This window comes from Salvelinus alpinus, chromosome 4, assembly GCF_045679555.1.
Source record: "Salvelinus alpinus chromosome 4, SLU_Salpinus.1, whole genome shotgun sequence".
NCBI classification, from domain to species: domain Eukaryota; kingdom Metazoa; phylum Chordata; class Actinopteri; order Salmoniformes; family Salmonidae; genus Salvelinus; species Salvelinus alpinus.
In genome coordinates, this window is record NC_092089.1 from 6028065 (window position 1) to 6043064 (window position 15000).

Genomic DNA, 15000 nt, shown 5'->3' on the forward strand with positions numbered 1-15000 from the left:
GGACCAACACATAACTGATGAATAAAGTGGGCCGTTGCCGTAGAAACAGCAGTGAAATGGTATTTGATGTGGGTGACTTATCCAGACAGGCCTGAATTTTTTAAATATTTTTTAAAAATTGTATCTTTATTTAACGAGGCAAGTCGGTTAAGAACAAATTCTTATTTACAATGACGGCCTACCGGGGAACAGTGGGTTAACTGCCTTGTTCAGGGGCAGAACGACAGATTCTTACCTTGTCAGCTCGGGGATTCGATCCAGCAACCTTTCGATTACTAGTCCAATGCTCTAACCACTAGGCTACCTGCCTCCCCCCTCTAACCACTAGGCTACCTGCCTCCCCCCCTCTAACCACTAGGCTACCTGCCTCCCCCCTCTAACCACTAGGCTACCTGCCTCCCCCCTCTAACCACTAGGCTACCTGCCTCCCCCCTCTAACCACTAGGCTACCTGCTCTAACCACTAGAATACCCTGTCTCCCCCCTCTAACCACTAGGCTACCTGCCTCCCCCCTCTAACCACTAGGCTACCTGCCTCCCGCCTCTAACCACTAGGCTACCTGCCTCCCCCCTCTAACCACTAGGTTACCTGCCTCCCCCCTCTAACCACTAGAATACCCTGTCTCCCCCCTCTAACCACTAGGCTACCTGCCTCCCCCCTCTAACCACTAGGCTACCTGCCTCCCCCCTCTAACCACTAGGCTACCTGCCTCCCCCCTCTAACCACTAGGCTACCTGCCTCCGCCCTCTAACCACTAGGCTACCTGCCTCCCCCCTCTAACCACTAGGCTACCTACCTCCCCCCTCTAACCACTAGGCTACCTGCCACCCCCCTCTAACCACTAGGCTACCTGCCTCCCCCCTCTAACCACTAGGCTACCTGACTCCCCCCTCTAACCACTAGGCTACCTGCCTCCCCCCTCTAACCACTAGGCTACCTGCCTCCCCCCTCTAACCACTAGGCTACCTGCCTCCCCCCTCTAACCACTAGGCTACCTGCCTCCCCCCTCTAACCACTAGGCTACCTGCCTCCCCCCTCTAACCACTAGGCTACCTGCCTCCCCCCTCTAACCACTAGACTACCTGCCTCCCCCCTCTAAATACTAGGCTACCTGCTCTAACCACTAGGCTACCTACCTCCCCCCTCCCCCCTCTAACCACTAGACTACCTGCCTCCCCCCTCTAACCACTAGACTACCTGCCTCCCCCCTCTAACCACTAGGTTACCTGCCTCCCCCCCTCTAACCACTAGACTACCTGCCTCCCCCCTCTAACCACTAGACTACCTGCCTCCCCCCTCTAACCACTAGACTACCTGCCTCCCCCCTCTAACCACTAGGTTACCTGCCTCCCCCCTCTAACCACTAGACTACCTGCCTCCCCCCTCTAACCACTAGGCTACCTGCCTCCCCCCCTCTAACCACTAGGCTACCTGCCTCCCCCCTCTAACCACTAGGCTACCTGCCTCCCTCCTCTAACCACTAGACTACCTGCCTCCCCCCTCTAACCACTAGGCTACCTGCCTCCCCCCTCTAACCACTAGGCTACCTGCCTCCCCCCTCTAACCACTAGGCTACCTGCCTCCCCCCTCAACCACTAGGTTACCTGCCTCCCCCCTCTAACCACTAGGCTACCTGCCTCCCCCCCTCTAACCACTAGGCTACCTGCCTCCCCCCCTCTAACCACTAGGCTACCTGCCTCCCCCCTCTAACCACTAGGCTACCTGCTCTAACCACTAGGCTACCTGCCTCCCCCCTCTAACCACTAGGCTACCTGCCTCCCCCCTCTAACCACTAGGTTACCTGCCTCCCCCCCTCTAACCACTAGGCTACCTGCCTCCCCCCCTCTAACCACTAGGTTACCTGCCTCCCCCCCTCTAACCACTAGGCTACCTGCCTCCCCCCCTCTAACCACTAGGCTACCTGCCTCCCCCCTCTAACCACTAGGTTACCTGCCTCCCCCCCTCTAACCACTAGGCTACCTGCCTCCCCCCCTCTAACCACTAGGTTACCTGCCTCCCCCCCTCTAACCACTAGGCTACCTGCCTCCCCCCCTCTAACCACTAGGTTACCTGCCTCCCCCCCTCTAACCACTAGGCTACCTGCCTCCCCCCCTCTAACCACTAGGCTACCTGCCTCCCCCCCTCTAACCACTAGGTTACCTGCCTCCCCCCCTCTAACCACTAGGCTACCTGCCTCCCCCCCTCTAACCACTAGGCTACCTGCCTCCCCCCCTCTAACCACTAGGCTACCTGCCTCCCCCCTCTAACCACTAGGCTACCTAAGCCGCCGTGTCCAGGTTCTGGTTCTTGTTATGGTGCTGTATTAAAGCCGTAGTGTCCAGGTTCTGGTTCTTGTTTTGGTGCTGTATTAAAGCCGTAGTGTCCAGGTTCTGGTTCTTGTTTTGGTGCTGTATTAAAGCCGTAGTGTCCAGGTTCTGGTTCTTGTTTTGGTGCTGTATTAAAGCCGTAGTGTCCAGGTTTTGGTTCTTGTTTTGGTGCTGTATTAAAGCCGTAGTGTCCAGGTTCTGGTTCTTGTTTTGGTGCTGTATTAAAGCCGTAGTGTCCAGGTTCTGGTTCTTGTTTTGGTGCTGTATTAAAGCCGTCGTGTCCAGGTCCTGGTTCTGCCATTGCTCCATCACAGTCATTAAGCCCAGGTCTCTAGAAGCTCTTTGGGACGTGATAAAAGCTAGCTGCCTCCCCATTATTGGATCAGCTAAGTAAATATCCAGCGACTTGGATCGGACTCAGCACCTCCCTCCCTCCCTCCCTCCCTCCCTGGTCTCTCCCTGTTCCTCATCATGCCTGCTCTGGCCTGGTCTGACCTGGTCTGGTAGCCAGGAGGCTGTGTGAAGGGCCACCCGTGAAAACATGGTGAAACTGGAGTGATGACACCTGCCAAGATCATCTCCCCCCCCCTGGCCTTCCTCCCTGCCTCAGCCATGACTGGTGTGGTTGATATAGACCTTTAGGTTCGTAGATATGTGAGGTAAAGGACATGACTAGTAGATATGTGAGGTAAAGGACATGACTGGTAGATATGTGAGGTAAAGGACATGACTAGTAGATATGTGAGGTAAAGGACATGACTGGTAGATATGTGAGGTAAAGGACATGACTGATAGATATGTGAGGTAAAGGACATGACTGGTAGATATGTGAGGTAAAGGACATGACTAGTAGATATGTGAGGTAAAGGACATGACTAGTAGATATGTGAGGTAAAGGACATGACTGGTAGATATGTGAGGTAAAGGACATGACTAGTAGATATGTGAGGTAAAGGACATGACTGGTAGATATGTGAGGTAAAGGACATGACTAGTAGATATGTGAGGTAAAGGACATGACTGGTAGATATGTGAGGTAAAGGACATGACTGGTAGATATGTGAGGTAAAGGACATGACTGGTAGATATGTGAGGTAAAGGACATGACTGGTAGATATGTGAGGTAAAGGACATGACTGGTAGATATGTGAGGTAAAGGACATGACTGGTAGATATGTGAGGTAAAGGACATGACTGGTAGATATGTGAGGTAAAGGACATGACTGGTAGATATGTGAGGTAAAGGACATGACTAGTAGATATGTGAGGTAAAGGACATGACTAGTAGATATGTGAGGTAAAGGACATGACTGGTAGATATGTGAGGTAAAGGACGTGACTGGTAGATATGTGAGGTAAAGGACATGACTAGTAGATATGTGAGGTAAAGGACATGACTAGTAGATATGTGAGGTAAAGGACATGACTGGTAGATATGTGAGGTAAAGGACATGACTGGTAGATATGTGAGGTAAAGGACATGACTAGTAGATATGTGAGGTAAAGGACATGACTAGTAGATATGTGAGGTAAAGGACATGACTGGTAGATATGTGAGGTAAAGGACATGACTAGTAGATATGTGAGGTAAAGGACGTGACTGGTAGATATGTGAGGTAAAGGACATGACTAGTAGATATGTGAGGTAAAGGACATGACTGGTAGATATGTGAGGTAAAGGACATGACTAGTAGATATGTGAGGTAAAGGACATGACTGGTAGATATGTGAGGTAAAGGACATGACTAGTAGATATGTGAGGTAAAGGACATGACTGGTAGATATGTGAGGTAAAGGACATGACTGGTAGATATGTGAGGTAAAGGACATGACTATTAGATATGTGAGGTAAAGGACATGACTAATAGATATGTGAGGTAAAGGTCATGACTGGTAGATATGTGAGGTAAAGGACATGACTGGTAGATATGTGAGGTAAAGGACATGACTGGTAGATATGTGAGGTAAAGGACATGACTGGTAGATATGTGAGGTAAAGGACATGACTGGTAGATATGTGAGGTAAAGGACATGACTGGTAGATATGTGAGGTAAAGGACATGACTGGTAGATATGTGAGGTAAAGGACATGACTGGTAGATATGTGAGGTAAAGGACATGACTGGGAGATATGTGAGGTAAAGGACATGACTAGTAGATATGTGAGGTAAAGGACATGACTAGTAGATATGTGAGGTAAAGGACATGACTGGTAGATATGTGAGGTAAAGGACGTGACTGGTAGATATGTGAGGTAAAGGACATGACTAGTAGATATGTGAGGTAAAGGACATGACTAGTAGATATGTGAGGTAAAGGACATGACTGGTAGATATGTGAGGTAAAGGACATGACTAGTAGATATGTGAGGTAAAGGACATGACTAGTAGATATGTGAGGTAAAGGACATGACTGGTAGATATGTGAGGTAAAGGACATGACTAGTAGATATGTGAGGTAAAGGACGTGACTGGTAGATATGTGAGGTAAAGGACATGACTAGTAGATATGTGAGGTAAAGGACATGATTGGTAGATATGTGAGGTAAAGGACATGACTAGTAGATATGTGAGGTAAAGGACATGACTGGTAGATATTCGAGGTAAAGGACATGACTAGTAGATATGTGAGGTAAAGGACATGACTGGTAGATATGTGAGGTAAAGGACATGACTGGTAGATATGTGAGGTAAAGGACATGACTAGTAGATATGTGAGGTAAAGGACATGACTGGTAGATATGTGAGGTAAAGGTCATGACTGGTAGATATGTGAGGTAAAGGACATGACTGGTAGATATGTGAGGTAAAGGACATGACTGGTAGATATGTGAGGTAAAGGACATGACTAGTAGATATGTGAGGTAAAGGACATGACTGGTAGATATGTGAGGTAAAGGACATGACTAGTAGATATGTGAGGTAAAGGACGTGACTGGTAGATATGTGAGGTAAAGGACATGACTAGTAGATATGTGAGGTAAAGGACATGACTGGTAGATATGTGAGGTAAAGGACATGACTAGTAGATATGTGAGGTAAAGGACATGACTGGTAGATATGTGAGGTAAAGGACATGACTAGTAGATATGTGAGGTAAAGGACATGACTGGTAGATATGTGAGGTAAAGGACATGACTGGTAGATATGTGAGGTAAAGGACATGACTATTAGATATGTGAGGTAAAGGACATGACTAGTAGATATGTGAGGTAAAGGTCATGACTGGTAGATATGTGAGGTAAAGGACATGACTGGTAGATATGTGAGGTAAAGGACATGACTGGTAGATATGTGAGGTAAAGGACATGACTGGTAGATATGTGAGGTAAAGGACATGACTGGTAGATATGTGAGGTAAAGGACATGACTGGTAGATATGTGAGGTAAAGGACATGACTGGTAGATATGTGAGGTAAAGGACATGACTGGTAGATATGTGAGGTAAAGGACATGACTGGGAGATATGTGAGGTAAAGGACATGACTAGTAGATATGTGAGGTAAAGGACATGACTAGTAGATATGTGAGGTAAAGGACATGACTGGTAGATATGTGAGGTAAAGGACGTGACTGGTAGATATGTGAGGTAAAGGACATGACTAGTAGATATGTGAGGTAAAGGACATGACTAGTAGATATGTGAGGTAAAGGACATGACTGGTAGATATGTGAGGTAAAGGACATGACTAGTAGATATGTGAGGTAAAGGACATGACTAGTAGATATGTGAGGTAAAGGACATGACTGGTAGATATGTGAGGTAAAGGACATGACTAGTAGATATGTGAGGTAAAGGACGTGACTGGTAGATATGTGAGGTAAAGGACATGACTAGTAGATATGTGAGGTAAAGGACATGATTGGTAGATATGTGAGGTAAAGGACATGACTAGTAGATATGTGAGGTAAAGGACATGACTGGTAGATATGTGAGGTAAAGGACATGACTAGTAGATATGTGAGGTAAAGGACATGACTGGTAGATATGTGAGGTAAAGGACATGACTGATAGATATGTGAGGTAAAGGACATGACTGGTAGATATGTGAGGTAAAGGACATGACTAGTAGATATGTGAGGTAAAGGACATGACTAGTAGATATGTGAGGTAAAGGACATGACTGGTAGATATGTGAGGTAAAGGACATGACTAGTAGATATGTGAGGTAAAGGACATGACTGGTAGATATGTGAGGTAAAGGACATGACTAGTAGATATGTGAGGTAAAGGACATGACTGGTAGATATGTGAGGTAAAGGACATGACTGGTAGATATGTGAGGTAAAGGACATGACTGGTAGATATGTGAGGTAAAGGACATGACTGGTAGATATGTGAGGTAAAGGACATGACTGGTAGATATGTGAGGTAAAGGACATGACTGGTAGATATGTGAGGTAAAGGACATGACTGGTAGATATGTGAGGTAAAGGACATGACTGGTAGATATGTGAGGTAAAGGACATGACTAGTAGATATGTGAGGTAAAGGACATGACTAGTAGATATGTGAGGTAAAGGACATGACTGGTAGATATGTGAGGTAAAGGACGTGACTGGTAGATATGTGAGGTAAAGGACATGACTAGTAGATATGTGAGGTAAAGGACATGACTAGTAGATATGTGAGGTAAAGGACATGACTGGTAGATATGTGAGGTAAAGGACATGACTGGTAGATATGTGAGGTAAAGGACATGACTAGTAGATATGTGAGGTAAAGGACATGACTAGTAGATATGTGAGGTAAAGGACATGACTGGTAGATATGTGAGGTAAAGGACATGACTAGTAGATATGTGAGGTAAAGGACGTGACTGGTAGATATGTGAGGTAAAGGACATGACTAGTAGATATGTGAGGTAAAGGACATGACTGGTAGATATGTGAGGTAAAGGACATGACTAGTAGATATGTGAGGTAAAGGACATGACTGGTAGATATGTGAGGTAAAGGACATGACTAGTAGATATGTGAGGTAAAGGACATGACTGGTAGATATGTGAGGTAAAGGACATGACTGGTAGATATGTGAGGTAAAGGACATGACTATTAGATATGTGAGGTAAAGGACATGACTAGTAGATATGTGAGGTAAAGGTCATGACTGGTAGATATGTGAGGTAAAGGACATGACTGGTAGATATGTGAGGTAAAGGACATGACTGGTAGATATGTGAGGTAAAGGACATGACTGGTAGATATGTGAGGTAAAGGACATGACTGGTAGATATGTGAGGTAAAGGACATGACTGGTAGATATGTGAGGTAAAGGACATGACTGGTAGATATGTGAGGTAAAGGACATGACTGGTAGATATGTGAGGTAAAGGACATGACTGGGAGATATGTGAGGTAAAGGACATGACTAGTAGATATGTGAGGTAAAGGACATGACTAGTAGATATGTGAGGTAAAGGACATGACTGGTAGATATGTGAGGTAAAGGACGTGACTGGTAGATATGTGAGGTAAAGGACATGACTAGTAGATATGTGAGGTAAAGGACATGACTAGTAGATATGTGAGGTAAAGGACATGACTGGTAGATATGTGAGGTAAAGGACATGACTAGTAGATATGTGAGGTAAAGGACATGACTAGTAGATATGTGAGGTAAAGGACATGACTGGTAGATATGTGAGGTAAAGGACATGACTAGTAGATATGTGAGGTAAAGGACGTGACTGGTAGATATGTGAGGTAAAGGACATGACTAGTAGATATGTGAGGTAAAGGACATGATTGGTAGATATGTGAGGTAAAGGACATGACTAGTAGATATGTGAGGTAAAGGACATGACTGGTAGATATTCGAGGTAAAGGACATGACTAGTAGATATGTGAGGTAAAGGACATGACTGGTAGATATGTGAGGTAAAGGACATGACTGGTAGATATGTGAGGTAAAGGACATGACTAGTAGATATGTGAGGTAAAGGACATGACTGGTAGATATGTGAGGTAAAGGTCATGACTGGTAGATATGTGAGGTAAAGGACATGACTGGTAGATATGTGAGGTAAAGGACATGACTGGTAGATATGTGAGGTAAAGGACATGACTGGTAGATATGTGAGGTAAAGGACATGACTAGTAGATATGTGAGGTAAAGGACATGACTGGTAGATATGTGAGGTAAAGGACATGACTGGTAGATATGTGAGGTAAAGGACATGACTAGTAGATATGTGAGGTAAAGGACATGACTAGTAGATATGTGAGGTAAAGGACATGACTAGTAGATATGTGAGGTAAAGGACATGACTGGTAGATATGTGAGGTAAAGGACATGACTGGTAGATATGTGAGGTAAAGGACATGACTGGTAGATATGTGAGGTAAAGGACATGACTGGTAGATATGTGAGGTAAAGGATATGACTGGTAGATATGTGAGGTAAAGGACATGACTGGTAGATATGTGAGGTAAAGGACATGACTGGTAGATATGTGAGGTAAAGGACATGACTGGGAGATATGTGAGGTAAAGGACATGACTAGTAGATATGTGAGGTAAAGGACATGACTAGTAGATATGTGAGGTAAAGGATATGACTGGTAGATATGTGAGGTAAAGGACATGACTAGTAGATATGTGAGGTAAAGGACGTGACTGGTAGATATGTGAGGTAAAGGACATGACTAGTAGATATGTGAGGTAAAGGACATGACTAGTAGATATGTGAGGTAAAGGACATGACTGGTAGATATGTGAGGTAAAGGACGTGACTGGTAGATATGTGAGGTAAAGGACATGACTAGTAGATATGTGAGGTAAAGGACATGACTAGTAGATATGTGAGGTAAAGGACATGACTGGTAGATATGTGAGGTAAAGGACATGACTAGTAGATATGTGAGGTAAAGGACATGACTAGTAGATATGTGAGGTAAAGGACATGACTGGTAGATATGTGAGGTAAAGGACATGACTAGTAGATATGTGAGGTAAAGGACGTGACTGGTAGATATGTGAGGTAAAGGACATGACTAGTAGATATGTGAGGTAAAGGACATGATTGGTAGATATGTGAGGTAAAGGACATGACTAGTAGATATGTGAGGTAAAGGACATGACTGGTAGATATTCGAGGTAAAGGACATGACTAGTAGATATGTGAGGTAAAGGACATGACTGGTAGATATGTGAGGTAAAGGACATGACTAGTAGATATGTGAGGTAAAGGACATGACTGGTAGATATGTGAGGTAAAGGTCATGACTGGTAGATATGTGAGGTAAAGGACATGACTGGTAGATATGTGAGGTAAAGGACATGACTGGTAGATATGTGAGGTAAAGGACATGACTAGTAGATATGTGAGGTAAAGGACATGACTGGTAGATATGTGAGGTAAAGGACATGACTGGTAGATATGTGAGGTAAAGGACATGACTGGTAGATATGTGAGGTAAAGGACATGACTAGTAGATATGTGAGGTAAAGGACATGACTAGTAGATATGTGAGGTAAAGGACATGACTAGTAGATATGTGAGGTAAAGGACATGACTGGTAGATATGTGAGGTAAAGGACATGACTGGTAGATATGTGAGGTAAAGGACATGACTGGTAGATATGTGAGGTAAAGGACATGACTGGTAGATATGTGAGGTAAAGGATATGACTGGTAGATATGTGAGGTAAAGGACATGACTGGTAGATATGTGAGGTAAAGGACATGACTGGTAGATATGTGAGGTAAAGGACATGACTGGGAGATATGTGAGGTAAAGGACATGACTAGTAGATATGTGAGGTAAAGGACATGACTAGTAGATATGTGAGGTAAAGGACATGACTGGTAGATATGTGAGGTAAAGGACGTGACTGGTAGATATGTGAGGTAAAGGACATGACTAGTAGATATGTGAGGTAAAGGACATGACTAGTAGATATGTGAGGTAAAGGACATGACTAGTAGATATGTGAGGTAAAGGACATGACTGGTAGATATGTGAGGTAAAGGACATGACTAGTAGATATGTGAGGTAAAGGACATGACTAGTAGATATGTGAGGTAAAGGACATGACTGGTAGATATGTGAGGTAAAGGACATGACTAGTAGATATGTGAGGTAAAGGACGTGACTGGTAGATATGTGAGGTAAAGGACATGACTAGTAGATATGTGAGGTAAAGGACATGACTGGTAGATATGTGAGGTAAAGGACATGACTAGTAGATATGTGAGGTAAAGGACATGACTGGTAGATATGTGAGGTAAAGGACATGACTAGTAGATATGTGAGGTAAAGGACATGACTGGTAGATATGTGAGGTAAAGGACATGACTGGTAGATATGTGAGGTAAAGGACATGACTAGTAGATATGTGAGGTAAAGGACATGACTGGTAGATATGTGAGGTAAAGGTCATGACTGGTAGATATGTGAGGTAAAGGACATGACTGGTAGATATGTGAGGTAAAGGACATGACTAGTAGATATGTGAGGTAAAGGACATGACTAGTAGATATGTGAGGTAAAGGACATGACTAGTAGATATGTGAGGTAAAGGACATGACTAGTAGATATGTGAGGTAAAGGACATGACTGGTAGATATGTGAGGGAGGGAGGGAGGGAGGGAGGGTGTGTGTGTGTGTGTGTGTGTGTGTGTGTGTGTGTGTGTGTGTGTGTGTGTGTGTGTGTGTGTGTGTGTGTGTGTGTGTGTGTGTGTGTGTGTGTGTGTGTTGTAGATGTCCTCAGCTGTAACGCATCTGTGTCATACTGGACCTGGTGCCAGCAGCAGATCAATGTGACAGTCAGTCGCAGGCAGGCAGACAGACAGCAGGCTTGTAACCCTCATAGACAGACAGGCAGACAGACAGACAGCAGGATTGTAACCCTCATAGACAGACAGGCAGACAGACAGACAGCAGGCTTGTAACCCTCATAGACAGACAGACAGCAGGCTTGTAACCCTCATAGACAGGCAGGGAGGCAGACAGACAGCAGGCTTGTAACCCTCATAGACAGACAGGCAGACAGACAGACAGCAGGCTTGTAACCCTCATAGACAGACAGGCAGACAGACAGACAGCAGGCTTGTAACCCTCATAGACAGGCAGGCAGGCAGACAGACAGCAGGCTTGTAACCCTCATAGACAGGCAGGCAGACAGACAGACAGCAGGCTTGTAACCCTCATAGACAGACAGGGGTGTGGAGCTGCTACATCTGCTGCTGGATCTGGTATATTCCACCCAGCCAGGTGTGTAGAGACAGCAGAGAGGTGTGGGTCTGGTAGATTCCACACAGCCAGGTGTGTAGAGACAGCAGAGAGGTGTGGATCTGGTAGATACCACACAGCCAGGTGTGTAGAGACAGCAGAGAGGTGTGGATCTGGTAGATACCACACAGCCAGGTGTGTAGAGACAGCAGAGAGGTGTGGATCTGGTAGATACCACACAGCCAGGTGTGTAGAGACAGCAGAGAGGTGTGGATCTGATAGATACCACACAGCCAGGTGTGTAGAGACAGCAGAGAGGTGTGGATCTGGTAGATTCCATGATGCATATTGGAATGAACCAGGCCCTGAGATCCTGATTGGACCAGAGGACAGGGGTTGGGAGGGAGATTTTAACCATCGCCAAACCAACTTTCCCCAGGCAGGCCTACCCCCCAGCTCCAAACCCAGCCTTCTCCCCCTCTCTCCCTATCCTCTCCCCCTCTCTCCCTATCCTCCCCCCCTCTCTCCCTATCCTCCCCCCCTCTCTCCCCCTCTCTCCCTATCCTCTCCCCCTCTCTCCCTATCCTCTCTCCCTCTCTCCCCTATCCTCCCCCCTCTCTCCCTATCCTCCCCCATCTCTCCCCCTCTCTCCCTATCCTCTCCTCCTCTCTCCCTATCCTCTCCCCCTATCCTCTCCCCCTCCCCCTCTCTCCCCATCCCCCCCTCTCTCCCCCTCTCTCCCTATCCTCTCCCCCTCTCTCCCCAGGGAAGTGGATCTAGGGTTTAGCCACAGTAAAACACAGTAGTATTTATACACTCTACTTTCTCACAGAACATCAAATGTGCACTTAGAGAATCACAAGAGAGGAGGGCTTTTTCTGTTTCCTGTTTGACTGATCCAGCTCGTCTTTAGCCCCCCCCCCCCCCCCTCAGAGAAGAGAAGATAGATCCATCGCTAGTTATAGGCGGATCAGGTTTCTGTTCCCAGCAGATGTAGCAGGGATCTGATGGTCCGTACAGGAAACAGTTTTTTTGTTATGTACCTTCGCTGTTCCTTGATCTATTTATTGTCTGTTTTTAATAATGTCAACCACAACCTCTGGCGCGGCGAGGATCCGATTCCACGTGATTAGAAGTTTCTCTCCCGTCTATATTACTGTCTCCAGTTTGTCACGTCTACCGTAGATCTGTGTGACATAGAGAGGCCCGTATATACCTACCGAACCAGGCCTAATGTGTACAGGCAGCAGGAGGAGTAATGTAATATGTGACCGGATTATAGAAATGGATATTCTGGTGGCTGCTGGGACGTCGGACTGACTGAGAGCTGTCACTTTAAAAAAAATCAACTTTATTAACAAGCAGGTTATATTGACTATCAACATATCTCAGGAGGTAATATTTGTCCACATAAAGCTGTTTTTATAGAGAGAGAAGAAGAAGAGGACGATAGAGGATGAAGATGGCTGTATCGTGTAGCCTAATGAAGAGTCTGTGTTAACTGATACCATCTTAAAGACGGCTTAGCATGGCATCTTAAAGACGGCTGGCAGCTTAGAAATCGTCGCGTCCCGTTGAAAGGTGCCTCGGATAGCGTTCCTCTATAAAGCAGGGAATTGGATTTGATCTCGTGCTCGCCAGCTGTCCCGTCCGACTGGAAAAACCGTCTCTTGTCCACCGGGTTTAATGAGGTAAAAAAACTTTCCCATCGGTTTTCAAGAGCAACAGTAGAACGTGTTTGGCTGTTAAACTCTGAGCTTTTTTTTTTACTGCAGGGAGAGAGGGGGAGAGGGAGGGGGAGGGAGGGAGGGAGGGGGGGAGGGGGAGAGAGAGGGGGAGAGAGAGCTTTTGTTTTTACTGCAGGCCTCTTTTAACAGTCACCCTGAGTCACTCTGTCTCAATGTGACGTTGGGGGTCTGTTGTGTTGAGGTTGGACTGGTTCATGAGAAGCTCTCTGACGTTGGGGGTCTGTTGTGTTGAGGTTGGACTGGTTAACGAGAAGCTCTCTGACGTTGGGGGTCTGTTGTGTTGAGGTTGGACTGGTTCATGAGAAGCTCTCTGACGTTGGGGGTCTGTTGTGTTGAGGTTGGACTGGTTAACGAGAAGCTCTCTGACGTTGGGGGTCTGTTGTGTTGAGGTTGGACTGGTTCATGAGAAGCTCTCTGACGTTGGGGGTCTGTTGTGTTGAGGTTGGACTGGTTAACGAGAAGCTCTCTGACGTTGGGGGTCTGTTGTGTTGAGGTTGGACTGGTTAACGAGAAGCTCTCTGACGTTGGGGGTCTGTTGTGTTGAGGTTGGACTGGTTAACGAGAAGCTCTCTGACGTTGGGGGTCTGTTGTGTTGAGGTTGGACTGGTTCATGAGAAGCTCTCTGACGTTGGGGGTCTGTTGTGTTGAGGTTGGACTGGTTAACGAGAAGCTCTCTGACGTTGGGGGTCTGTTGTGTTGAGGTTGGACTGGTTCATGAGAAGCTCTCTGACGTTGGGGTCTGTTGTGTTGAGGTTGGACTGGTTCATGAGAAGCTCTCTGACGTTGGGGGTCTGTTGTGTTGAGGTTGGACTGGTTCATGAGAAGCTCTCTGACGTTGGGGTCTGTTGTGTTGAGGTTGGACTGGTTCATGAGAAGCTCTCTGACGTTGGGGGTCTGTTGTGTTGAGGTTGGACTGGTTCATGAGAAGCTCTCTGACGTTGGGGGTCTGTTGTGTTGAGGTTGGACTGGTTAACGAGAAGCTCTCTGACGTTGGGGGTCTGTTGTGTTGAGGTTGGACTGGTTCATGAGAAGCTCTCTGACGTTGGGGTCTGTTGTGTTGAGGTTGGACTGGTTCATGAGAAGCTCTCTGACGTTGGGGGTCTGTTGTGTTGAGGTTGGACTGGTTAACGAGAAGCTCTCTGACGTTGGGGGTCTGTTGTGTTGAGGTTGGACTGGTTAACGAGAAGCTCTGTGACGTCGGGGTCTGTTGTGTTGAGGTTGGACTGGTTAACGAGAAGCTCTCTGACGTTGGGGGTCTGTTGTGTTGAGGTTGGACTGGTTAACGAAAAGCTCTCTGACGTTGGGGGGTCCCCTCTCCTAGGGGGTGGATGTGTTAACTCTGGATCTGAACAGGGGGGGGGGTGGATGTGTGTTTGGAACAGGTTCAAGTAATTCACAGACCTTGGTCGTTGAGCTGTTTTGGAATTGCGTACTCTTTAACTTTTAGTGTGTTTGAGAAGCACTCTCCAGAGCCCCGTGTTTTCAATAAAAACAGGATCGGGAAATTGAGTACCGTACTCCGTTGCACAACAGAGTACATTCAACCGAAATGGGTCGTCCACATTTAACCCCTTTGTTACGGTGGGCTGCCTTATTCAACATCCACCGGTTGCCCGGATACATACTCAGATACATACTATAATATTGTGTGTATATTGTACAGTCAGTCTGTGAGAGAGACTCAGATATCACATTTATTTGTATATATTCACCGTATATATGAATCGCGGCAAATTAGTTTCTGTTTCAG

The 15000-nt window shown here is 46.2% G+C and overlaps 1 protein-coding gene across 1 annotated transcript in view; it reads left to right on the plus strand.

Annotated features, from left to right (window-relative positions):
- Positions 1-15000, plus strand: part of LOC139572810 (intermembrane lipid transfer protein VPS13B-like) — a 920449-nt gene that overhangs the window by 750206 nt on the left and 155243 nt on the right. The window lies entirely within an intron of this gene.